At 64.5% G+C, this 9,886-nt stretch overlaps 1 long non-coding RNA gene across 1 annotated transcript; it reads right to left on the bottom strand.

The window, feature by feature from the left end:
* Positions 1-2,787: 2,787 nt before the first annotated feature.
* LOC121473858 lies at positions 2,788-4,752 on the bottom strand. The gene is made up of 3 exons (XR_005983250.1): positions 4,237-4,752; positions 3,606-3,719; positions 2,788-2,948 (listed from the first exon to the last, which is right to left on the bottom strand). It is a non-coding gene; the product is annotated as an uncharacterized LOC121473858 (long non-coding RNA).
* Between the last annotated feature and the right edge of the window lie 5,134 nt (positions 4,753-9,886).

Raw genomic sequence — 9,886 nt, 5'->3', positions numbered from 1 at the left:
CACCCATCTTCCCAAAGGCCCTGGGGATTTCTGGTCCACTGAGGGCACCTTACTGTTCTTGTGGTTAGAATGAATTTTATTTTATTTTTTTAAATATTTTATTTATTTATGCATGAGAGACATAGAGGCAGAGACTCGGGCAGAGGGAGAAGCAGGCTCCATGCAGGGAGCCCAACGCGGGACTCGATCCCGGGTCTCCAGGATCACGCCCTGGGCTGAAGGCGGCGCTAAACCGCTGAGCCACCCGGGCTGCCCTAGAATGGGTTTAAACTCTTCTGTCATTTCCTGGTTATCGAGGGTGGGAGTCCAGAGACTGCTAGGAAGGGTCTAGACCACCATCTGTACTCAATCTCCTTGTGGCACCTAAACCTGATCGGTTCTCAGGACGTGGGACGCTTCATCCCCAGGACAACTTCCAAGGCCAAGCTGATGGGGTCTGTGGGGCCTGGGCCATGGAAAGCCGCTGCTGGCCTTCTTGGACCTGCCTCAGGATCCCCTTGGCCTGGAGTGGGGAACCCCAAAGTGGACACTTAGAGGTCACTGTCTTGTGGCCTTGGAAATAGGGAGCTGCCTGGTGACTTTGGTGGCATCAGCTCCAGTGGTGTGGGGACCGAGAATCCTCAGGCCAAACCCTATGAGTCCTGGGACGGTTGTGACATGGCAGGTCCCTCTGGCAGCCAGCACCTCACTCCAGTGTCCACCCCCCACCCCCCACCCCCGGGAGGGTCCGCACCCTCCAGAGCGGACATTCCAGCGTCTGCGTAGGTCCAGTGCTTTCAAAGTGAGCCACCCACAGACTGCAGTGCTCAGGTTTCTACTTTGGTTTATTTGCGATTTTATTTTGAGCCCAGATTTGGAAACCAAGGCAAGTTTGGAAGCCACCTTCTCTGAGGACTGTCTCCTGGTGGAACTAAGGCTGTAACTTCTACCTCCAGAGAAGGTAGGGAGCGGGCGCGGAAGGCCCCCCAGGAAGAAGCAAGCCAACCTGCTTTTCGTGTGTCTCCCTGGGGGGGAGACCGGGAGGAGCAACTTGGCATCCTGGGGATGGGGGGTTCACCTCCTCCCTCGGTGGGGAGCGAACAAGGACATCATCCAGGGGCCAGAACGCGTCCCCCGCACGGGGCGGGGCGTGCAGGAGGGCTCGGCGGGGACCCTCCCCTGGGTGGGTGCTCCCGGTGGGGGGCGACCCCGCCTGCCCCAGGAGCGGGGCGCAGCAGGCACCAGCCCTGGGCATCTGGGAGGCTCCGGACCTTGCTCAGGGGCGCCGGCTGGGCCGCCCCCTGCTCGGGGTGACCCGGGTGAGCGCGGCCACTCCCACCCCGGGGGACCCGGTCTGGGGCGGAGACGCCTCTGAGCCGCACGTCCCTGGAGGCTGCGGCGCTCAGGGTCCCCTCGCTCCCCCGCCGGGGACACGCGGGTCCCGCCGCGCACGGTCACGGCACAGGCGGCTCCGAGAGCCTCGGGCCCCGCCGCGGGCCGCCCGCCTCCGCCCCGCCGCGCGCCGACCGGGTCCCAGGCTCCGCCCCCCGCGGCCCGTCCGGGCAGCCCATTGGCCCAGGCGCGCGCCTCCCGCGTGTCCGCGCGCTGCCATTGGCCCGAGCCCGCGGCCCAGACAAAGGGAGCGGCGGAGGCGGGCGGTGATTGGGCGGCGGCGGGGGAGGGCTCGGCGCGGGGGCGGGCCGGGGGCGGGGCGGGGCGCCCGGGAGGGCGGCGGCCGCGGGGCGCGGGGAGCCCGCCCCTCCGCCCAGCACCCCTCCCGCCCCGGGGCTCCTGCCCGGACCGCGGCCGCCGCCGCCTCCTCGTCTTCCCCGAGGGCTCCGCGGCCGCTCCGCAGCTCGGCGGGGGACGTGCGCACGCGGGGCCCCGGCCGGGGAGGATGCGCCCGGGCCGGGGGCGGGACCCGCGACCCGAGCCCCGGCCCCGGCCCGCGGGGACCCCCCGGGAGGAGGCGCGGGCCCTGGCGCCGGCTGCAGGACGCGGCCCCGGCGGCGGGCTCCGCGCGCGTCCGGGGAGGGGGGGACGGGCCGCGGGGCGACCGGCCGGGCGGGGAGTGGCTTCGGGGGCCCCTCGGAGCGCCGCCAGGTACGTGCGTTTCCTTGTTTCCCGCGCGCCCCGAGCGCACCCGGGTAGGGAACGAATAAACCCGGCTGGTGTGTAAGAGCCCTTCGCTGCAAGCGTGTGTCCGCGGGCTCCGGGGCGCCTCCTGCCCGCGCCTCTGCCGCTCCGGGCGGGCCCCTGGAATGCACCCAAGAGACCACGAGCCCCGCCTCGGCCCGGAGCTGGGGCGCCCGGCTTTGTTCCCCGCACTCTCCACCCTTCTCCCCTGGAAAACCCGGATTCCGTGGAGCGCTGCGATGCTCAGTTCGGGGGGAAGCTGGAATGGGGAGACCCGAGCTCGGCCGGTGCAGGGCTGCAGCTCCCCTCGCGCTGCAGCGAGCTCCTCCTGGCCCCAGGAGCCCCGGACTTGCCAGTTAGGGCAGGCCGTGGGCTTTGTTTTTTGGGGGGGTTGATAGGGGAGGCCGCATAGCCAGCCTGGGGCGGGCTCGTCCCCTCCCCCATGCCCACGTCAAACAAAAGAAGTCCTCGGAGAATCGTTTTGGGGGGAGAACTCTTCTGATAGTGAACCTGTAACCGCCCCCCCTCCACCGCCCCTGCTCTTAGGACCGAACTGAATCTTTGCAACAAAGGGGAGGGTTGGAGAGGGTCCTCGGAAAGGGCGCAAAGGGCGCGCTTTATTCGGGGGATACTCTAGGGAAGGGAATGCGTCTTCTCCTGCCCACTCTCCCACCCGGACTGATGGTCTTTAGGTGATGTTCGGACGCGGGGTGCTTTTGTTTGGAGACTTTCACGAAAGAGTCCTACGTGGGAAACTGGGAATTCGGCCTCTACCGGGTGGGGGGGAAATCCCCCTTTGGAGTGAAATGTGTTCCTCGCCGTTAGAGGGGAGGCTGAAAAGGAAGAGATTTGATGATTAAAGCGGAGGGGGGCATTTTGTGGCCGTTTCTCCCGCTCCCCCTCCCTCCATAAATGAGAACAAAGGGCCCAGGCGAAAGGGGTGGGGGCTCAAACGGGGCACACTCTTAAGAAAGGCCTCACCTCCCAGGCCCCCTGCACACCCGAATATTGTCTTTTGAGTCTGAACTGGGAAGAAAAGGAGGCCCCCACCCGGGCTCGGGCTCTGTACCGATACCTAGTCCCTAAGACCCTGCTTCAGTTCGTCCCAAGTCGTGGTCACCCGGCGGGGGAGAGGGGCCCCGATGGCTAGAAGGGCCTCTCCTCCCAGCAAAGTGCAGACTTTCGGTTTCCAGCTCCAGGGCCGCGGCCGAGGGGTTCGCGGCGCCCTCGCCGAGCGCGTCCCTGGTCGCCCGGGCACGGCGGCCCTGGCGCAGACCCGCATCCACCAAAGCCCCGAATAAAACTCAACAAACCGTAAAGGCTCCCGATTCCCGGAGAAAAGGCACCGAAGATTTATGGTCCCCCGAATTCCCCACACTCTAATTATCCCTGTTTTTAGTTGACTTATGGGTGGTGACCACTAAAGTCATTTTCCATTTTAGAATTTTTTTTTTTAAACATGAAAAATGCAAGTTTCACTCCTTTCTTACCCGCTTGGGCGGATCTTTTATCTTGTGGGAAGAAAAGAAATCCGGCCTCCCTCTGCCTTCTCTACTGCCTCCGGTTGGGCGCACCCGGCCGAGCCCCCTCCACGGACCCCTCCACTGCAATTTAGGGGAAGTATTTTTTTCTTTCTCCCGCCGCCCCAGGGCACTCACAGGGAATCCTCCCAAGGAGCCCTGCCTGCTGGCGCGTTGGACGCGCTACCGACGCTCCAGGCTCGGAGACCGGCCCGGGGGTCTCGGCCCCCACCCTAACCGGTGGCCGAGGGTGAGCCGGCCGGAGAGTGAGCACCCCCCTCCACCCCGGGATGGTCACCCTCCGTGGGGGGACCTTCGCCTTCCTGGAGACCCAAGCAGGGTACCGCCTGGGGCATCCTGGGGCCCCGGCCGTGCTGGGGGGGGACCCCGCCGATTCCCCGTCGCTGCCTAGAGGCCCATCCCCCATCCTCCCTTTGTTTGCTTCTCTGGACACTGAGTTGAAAGTGGCAGGAACAAAATAATTAGATGGAAGTCAGAGATTAGGCGGGTGCGCTGGCGGCCTCGGCCAGGCCTGGCCGACACTCCGCCGGCGCCTCATAAATCTGCGGCCGCCTGACACCGAGCCGCGTCCTCCGGTTACCTGGGAGTTTCGAGCCACTCGACCCCCTCCCTGCCGTCCCCCAACAGCCCTCTTCCGGAGCGCGGGTGGAGAGTCCCGGGGCGCCCCAACTTCTGGCCGGTGCACACGCTGGACCCAGCCTGGAGTCAGTTAATTCTGGAAAACGGACGGAGGTGTCGCCGAGGGAGGGTGTGGTCTGGGCAGGGAGGGCTCGGACCCCGGCCCCCCCCCCCCCCCCCCCCCCGCGGGCACGCAGTGCAGCACCCCACTCCCCGGCTGCCAGCCAGGTAACCGCTGCCGGGGTGCTGGAGGGCCCTGCTCCGCGCTGCTGCAGCACGGCCCGGGGTGGGCACGGACAAGGGGGTGCCGAGTAACCCCTCGTGGGCGACTCCTTTGTCTGGCCCGGCCACTGCGGGGAGCCGCCACCAGTGCGCTAGGCCGCAGGCCCTTCCCCGGCCCAGGTGTGCGGGCACAGGGACGTCGGTAGGGGCCGGGCCACGCGGTCCCCGCACCGGGGCCACAGGGCCGGTGCCCGAGCTCTTCGGGGCCCATGTGCGATCCACCCGGGAGTCCCGTCCTGGACGCGTCCAGCCACCGAGCAGAAGAGAACGCCGAGGACGTCCCGGCCGGTTCAGATTGTTTTAAAAACTCGAATTAATTGGTAAAACGGTCACCGTGCTTCCCAACACGGAGAAGGGGTGAAGGGAGGAAAGCCTTTTTTTAATTATCCCCCCTTGTTGTGGCGGTCCTACCTGACCTCTTCCTACTATTAAAAGAAATGTTGCCACATTTAATTTTTGTTGCCATGAGATATGGAGAGGGTAGCCCCACATTTTGAAGTAATTTGATAAGCCTTCAAGTAGCAAATCCGAAAGGGAGGCTGGCCCCAGGTATGGTTGCCTGATAGCCTGAATTTACAATGAAAGCATTCTCCTTTATGGATATAATAGATTAGATTTCACAACTTAATTCACCGGAATGGCTCCGTTTAAGGGAGCTCCGGCTGATTTTATTACGCCAAGCCAAATTGGATGTTTGTGGTCTTAACGAAAAGCGATTGTGACATAAAATATATAATTTTTTAAAGTAAAAAAGAAAAAAAAACACACACACAACGGGCTCGACCCTGTCTCCCCCCACCCCCATCCTTCCTTCCCACTCCCCGGCTCCCCAGTTTGGGAAATACCAAGAATTGTTTGTTTGTTGATTTCTGCCCCAGAGACAGGAACTCACACCCCGGGCGGGGGCGGGGGGAGCTGCCGCCGCGTGTCCCCCGCGGCCTCTCCCGCCCGGCGCCGCCCGGTACCGCGCACTGGGCGCCCTTTCCCCGCAGCGGGCTCGGGCCGCTCCTCTGGGTCCTTCGCCGTGTGGAGAGCGCAGCACGGGCTGCGGAGTCTCGGGCCGTCCACGCGGGCAGACGCACCCCCCCGCCCGGCAGGGCCCTTGGGGACCCTGGGGACCGAGCAGGCCCGGCCGTGCCACCGCGTGCCACCCGCCTGCGCTCCCTGGAGACCGGGGCTCGCGGGACCCTCGGCGCCCTGCCCCGCGGGCCCGAGCGGCCAGGGTGGGGGGCAGCCCGGGGAGCCTCCAGGCCCAGCCGGCCCGCCCGGAGCCCGCGCCCTGGGCGCCCCGCTGCCCCTCCGGTGGCGGCCCTGCCCGCTCCCCCACGTACTGGGTGCTTCCTTGAGCCCTGCTCATCCCAGCCTCCAGGGGCACAGTCCCCTTCCCTTCCCCCGGGGCAGGGCCTCGCCCCGCCGGCGGCCTGGACCCGGCGGCCTGGATGCGCCCCAGGCTGGGCTGGAGCCTCCGGGCCCGAACCCCGCACCCGGGCACCCGGGCGGCCAGGGCGGTGCGCGCCTTAAATTAGATCTCCGCGGCGCCTGACCTGGTTTTTTTCTCGGCCCGATCACAGCAGCAGCTGTTTTTTCCAGAATTCCTGCTGCTGGGGGAGGGGCGTTATTATTATTATTTTTTTTGGTTGTCACAACCTCCTGGAAATATTCCCTGGCCTCGGAAAGTGTAACAATAGCCCAGCGGATTTCTGGAGGAAGCGCCCCCTCCCCTGCCTTCTGCCGGGACGCCTTTGCCCTCTGGCTGTGGCGGGGACCTCAGCGGAGAGTGGGGACCTCCGCCCCTGCCGCAGCCCCTGCCCCCACCCCCTGCTGGGCTTTGGGCTCCGTCCGGCCCTGAAATCTACCTCCGCCTTGGGGGCCGCAGGCCCGGAACTGGGGACCGAGTGGCCTTCTCCACCATCAGCCCGGCTGCCTGCTGGGCCCCGAGGTAGAGCCTTCCCACCTGCCCCCACCCCTACCGGGGCCCACTCCAGGTGGCCCCCAGGCGGAGCGTCCCTTCCCCAGGAATCTTATTCCTGTTTGCTTTCGGGGTCAGCGCTAGCCCAGAGGCAGTTAAAGATTAATGGGCCTGGGGCCCTGGGGGCTGGGCTGGGGGTGCCGGGGATGGAGTCCGCACAAGTGTTCTCAGGGCTCTCGGTGTCCCTCTCCATTGGGCACAGAGTCTCATTCAAACCCCAAGGTCGAGCCGAGGTTTTAAGAGGGTCACAGCCACGTGTTCACCTGTCCTGCCCGCGCCGAGATGGGGAGTTCAGTTGCCACCCGCAGCCGTGATCAGCCCTGCAGGCTCCTAGTGGATAGTGTAGAAGGAGGAGGGGACCCCCTGGGCCTCCTGGCCCTGTCCTGTCGTGGTGCAAGAAGCCGGGGAAGGTGGGCTCGGGGAAAGCCAGGCTCGCGCCCGTCCTTGTGCAGTGTGGCCGATCTGGGTCTCTCGCGTGAGCCTGGCCACGTCAATCCCGTCTGCTCCTCGCTCCCTGGGGGTGTGCAGTGAGTGTGGAAGGGCTGCCGGGGCCCTTACACAGCCATGTTTGCATCATCGCCCTCCTTGGTCAGGAAAGAGAGTGGGGGGGTGTCACAGCCCCCACCCCCTCCTGCCCCAGGCACAGAGCTCTCTCTTCCCAGGACCCCCTGACCCCTCACCCAGGAGGCAGGGACTCCACCTGTAGCCTCCAGGACCAGCCCCAAAGCCTCTGATTCTGCTCATAAATTTATTTACCCTCGAGTTACGCAGGTGCGTGGACGTGACCCCAGCATCCCCCAGCCTGCGTGGACAACAGGAATTGAACTTTAGTCTTCAGGCGATTAAGGCCGCAGGGACTAGACTTCATTAGTAGTTGTTATGCAATAAAGGCGATAAGATGGCCCCTACTTATTATTTCAAAATGCGATTTATTTTAATTTACGTTTTTAAGTACTTCTGGGGTTTGATGGGGCACTAGGGCATCAGCGGAGGGGCCGCAGCCCCTCCACCGGAGGGACAGGAATGGCCTGGCCCAAGTCGGCCTAGAGCAGCAGGAGACGGGAGGGGAAGCTGCAGCTGCAGGCCGAGGCCATAGGCTGGCAGATGTAGAATATTCTGGGCTGCCTTTGAAAAATCGGTGAAAAGTCACTCTGAGGCCTTGCCCTTCTGTTCCTGGACCCTGCGGGGCGGGCCTGGGGAAGCATTCCTGAGCCAGACAGCTGGAAGCTTGCTGGCAGGACTGTCCCCCAGGGCCCTGGGATCTCGCGCACAGTGGTCCTCCGCTCATCCCGCGGGCAGCAGGGCTGGTTCCTCACGTTCACAAGGAGGCTGCCCCGAGGCTTTAGAAGCACCCCCGACCCCCGTCAGGAGCCTACCTTGGCTCTGCACCCTTCCCCAACTCCTGGCCTTATGCGTGGATCCCACTCCCGTTTCTGAAGGCTCTGGAGGGTCCAGCTGACTCCTGTGGACTCTCTCTGCCAGGCCAAGGCCTGGGGGCCCAGGGAGCCCCTGCACGTGTACCTCCTGGTTTCCTTCTGCACCCCTCTGCCCCCTCCCCATCCCGTACTCGGACTACGGGCCAAGGCAAGAGCCAGGATGGGATTGGGGGGGTGGTTCCTGAGAGGTGGAGGAGCCAAGGCTAGCAGAGTGGACCCCAGTGTTGAAGTGGAGGGGCCTGGCTTTGCACAAAAGGGAGAAAGGACGTGAAAGACAAGGACTGGGGACCGTCCAGCAGGACATCTGAAAACCTGAAACACACTCGGGCCCTGGTTGTCACAGGATCCAAGGCCACCAGCTCCTGCATTCAGACGTGGTGCTGAACTGTCAGCTTTGCTGTTCACACGTGTGCACTGTGAGAGCCAGGGCTCCCAGCCCAACCTACCACGTCTGGCCCCCAACACACACTCACACACTCACACTCTAGCAGCAGCGGCCCAGAAGACCAGGACCAAGGCAGCCTTGCCCCTCCTGCCATTTGCCAGTGGCCATGGGTGGGTAGGGGCTGGGGGCGGCCTCCTAATTCCTCTGTGGCCCTCCGAGCTCCTGAGGATCATGGAGTCTACACCTGCTTCCCCGCACGGCCCTCGCCAGGACTGTCCTGGGTGTCTGCCTGCCTCTCCCTACCTACTCTGGGTGCCTCGGTTTGCTGAGTTAATTGGCAAACTTCCCCAGAAGTAAACTTGGGGATGGAAATTAATAATTTTCCTGGCATTGAACTCACTGCTAATTATGCCAGCTGGGAGTCGGGGGCCCGGGTGCACAAGGACCCCTGAAAAGCCATTAGTCAGGAATCCCCCCCATGCAATTTAGGGGCTGCACAGCCCCGGTGCCCAGGTGGAGCTGCAGCAGGCGTGAGGGTGCTTTGGAAGGGTTCATGCCACCCCGCCTCCCTCCCACTCCAGATCTTTCTCTGGGTCACCTGGGCCTAACGGGGTCTTCTGGGTGCTTCCAATTGAGGACTGGAAGCCCTCACAAGAGAGGTGCGGGAAGTAGGGGGCCTGACTGGGTGCCCAGAGACCTCCAACTGTGGGGGTGGGGAGGCCCTGAGAGCCCACGAGGGGAGGCCGGAGGGGGTGCCCAGGGGCCGGGGTGAGGGAGCAGGGCCACCTACCCCTGTTTGGAGCTCTCCTTTTGGAGATAAGTGACCGTGGTCTCACTGGTCCACTCGCGGCAGAGGGTGCCTGGTGCCGAAGACCTTGCCCCGGGACTCCCCCAACCTGGAAAGAGGCACGGCCTCCTCCCTCTCATCTTAGGACTCTGGGCTGGACAGGCCCGGTCCTGTTGGGGTTGTGAGGGGCACGAACGCTCTGGCCGAGCAGGCCTCCTCTCGGATCCACCGTCCCAGGAGGGAGGCGGTCGGGTCCCCAGCAGGACCTCCGTCCGCTGCTCCGCAGGTTCCTCGGCCTGGCCTTCAGCACCTTCCAAAAGATGTGATGGTGCAGGGGTTCTCGGGGTCCCTGGCGAAAACCCTGACGCCAGGCCCTCCCCTGGAGAGAGGTCTGGGAGGCGTGGGGGTGACGCAGGGAGTCCAGCTACCGAGCACCCAGGACACCGGGAGGCGCTGCCGGGCCGGGAACTGGGGCAGCGGCCTGGGATTCATCTGGCCCCGCCGTCCAGCCCACCCAGCACCTCCGTGCTGCCAAGATGTGACCAAAGTGCAGCCGGAGGGGCCAGGCTATGACCGAGGGGAAGGCAGTAGGAACGGAGCCAGCCCTGCTGGGCCGCACGGCATTGCTCCCAGCTACCGGGCACCACTGGACGGGCCTCTCTGCTCACCTGGCAGGTGCAGAGGCCACCTGTGGCCACCTCAGCCGTCCTCTGTTTACCCCGAGCCGTGCTGACCCCGCCCTGGGCTTGGTGG

This window comes from Vulpes lagopus, chromosome 12 (assembly GCF_018345385.1).
Source record: "Vulpes lagopus strain Blue_001 chromosome 12, ASM1834538v1, whole genome shotgun sequence".
Lineage (NCBI taxonomy): Eukaryota > Metazoa > Chordata > Mammalia > Carnivora > Canidae > Vulpes > Vulpes lagopus.
This window is presented reverse-complemented; position numbering and strand designations above follow the sequence as displayed.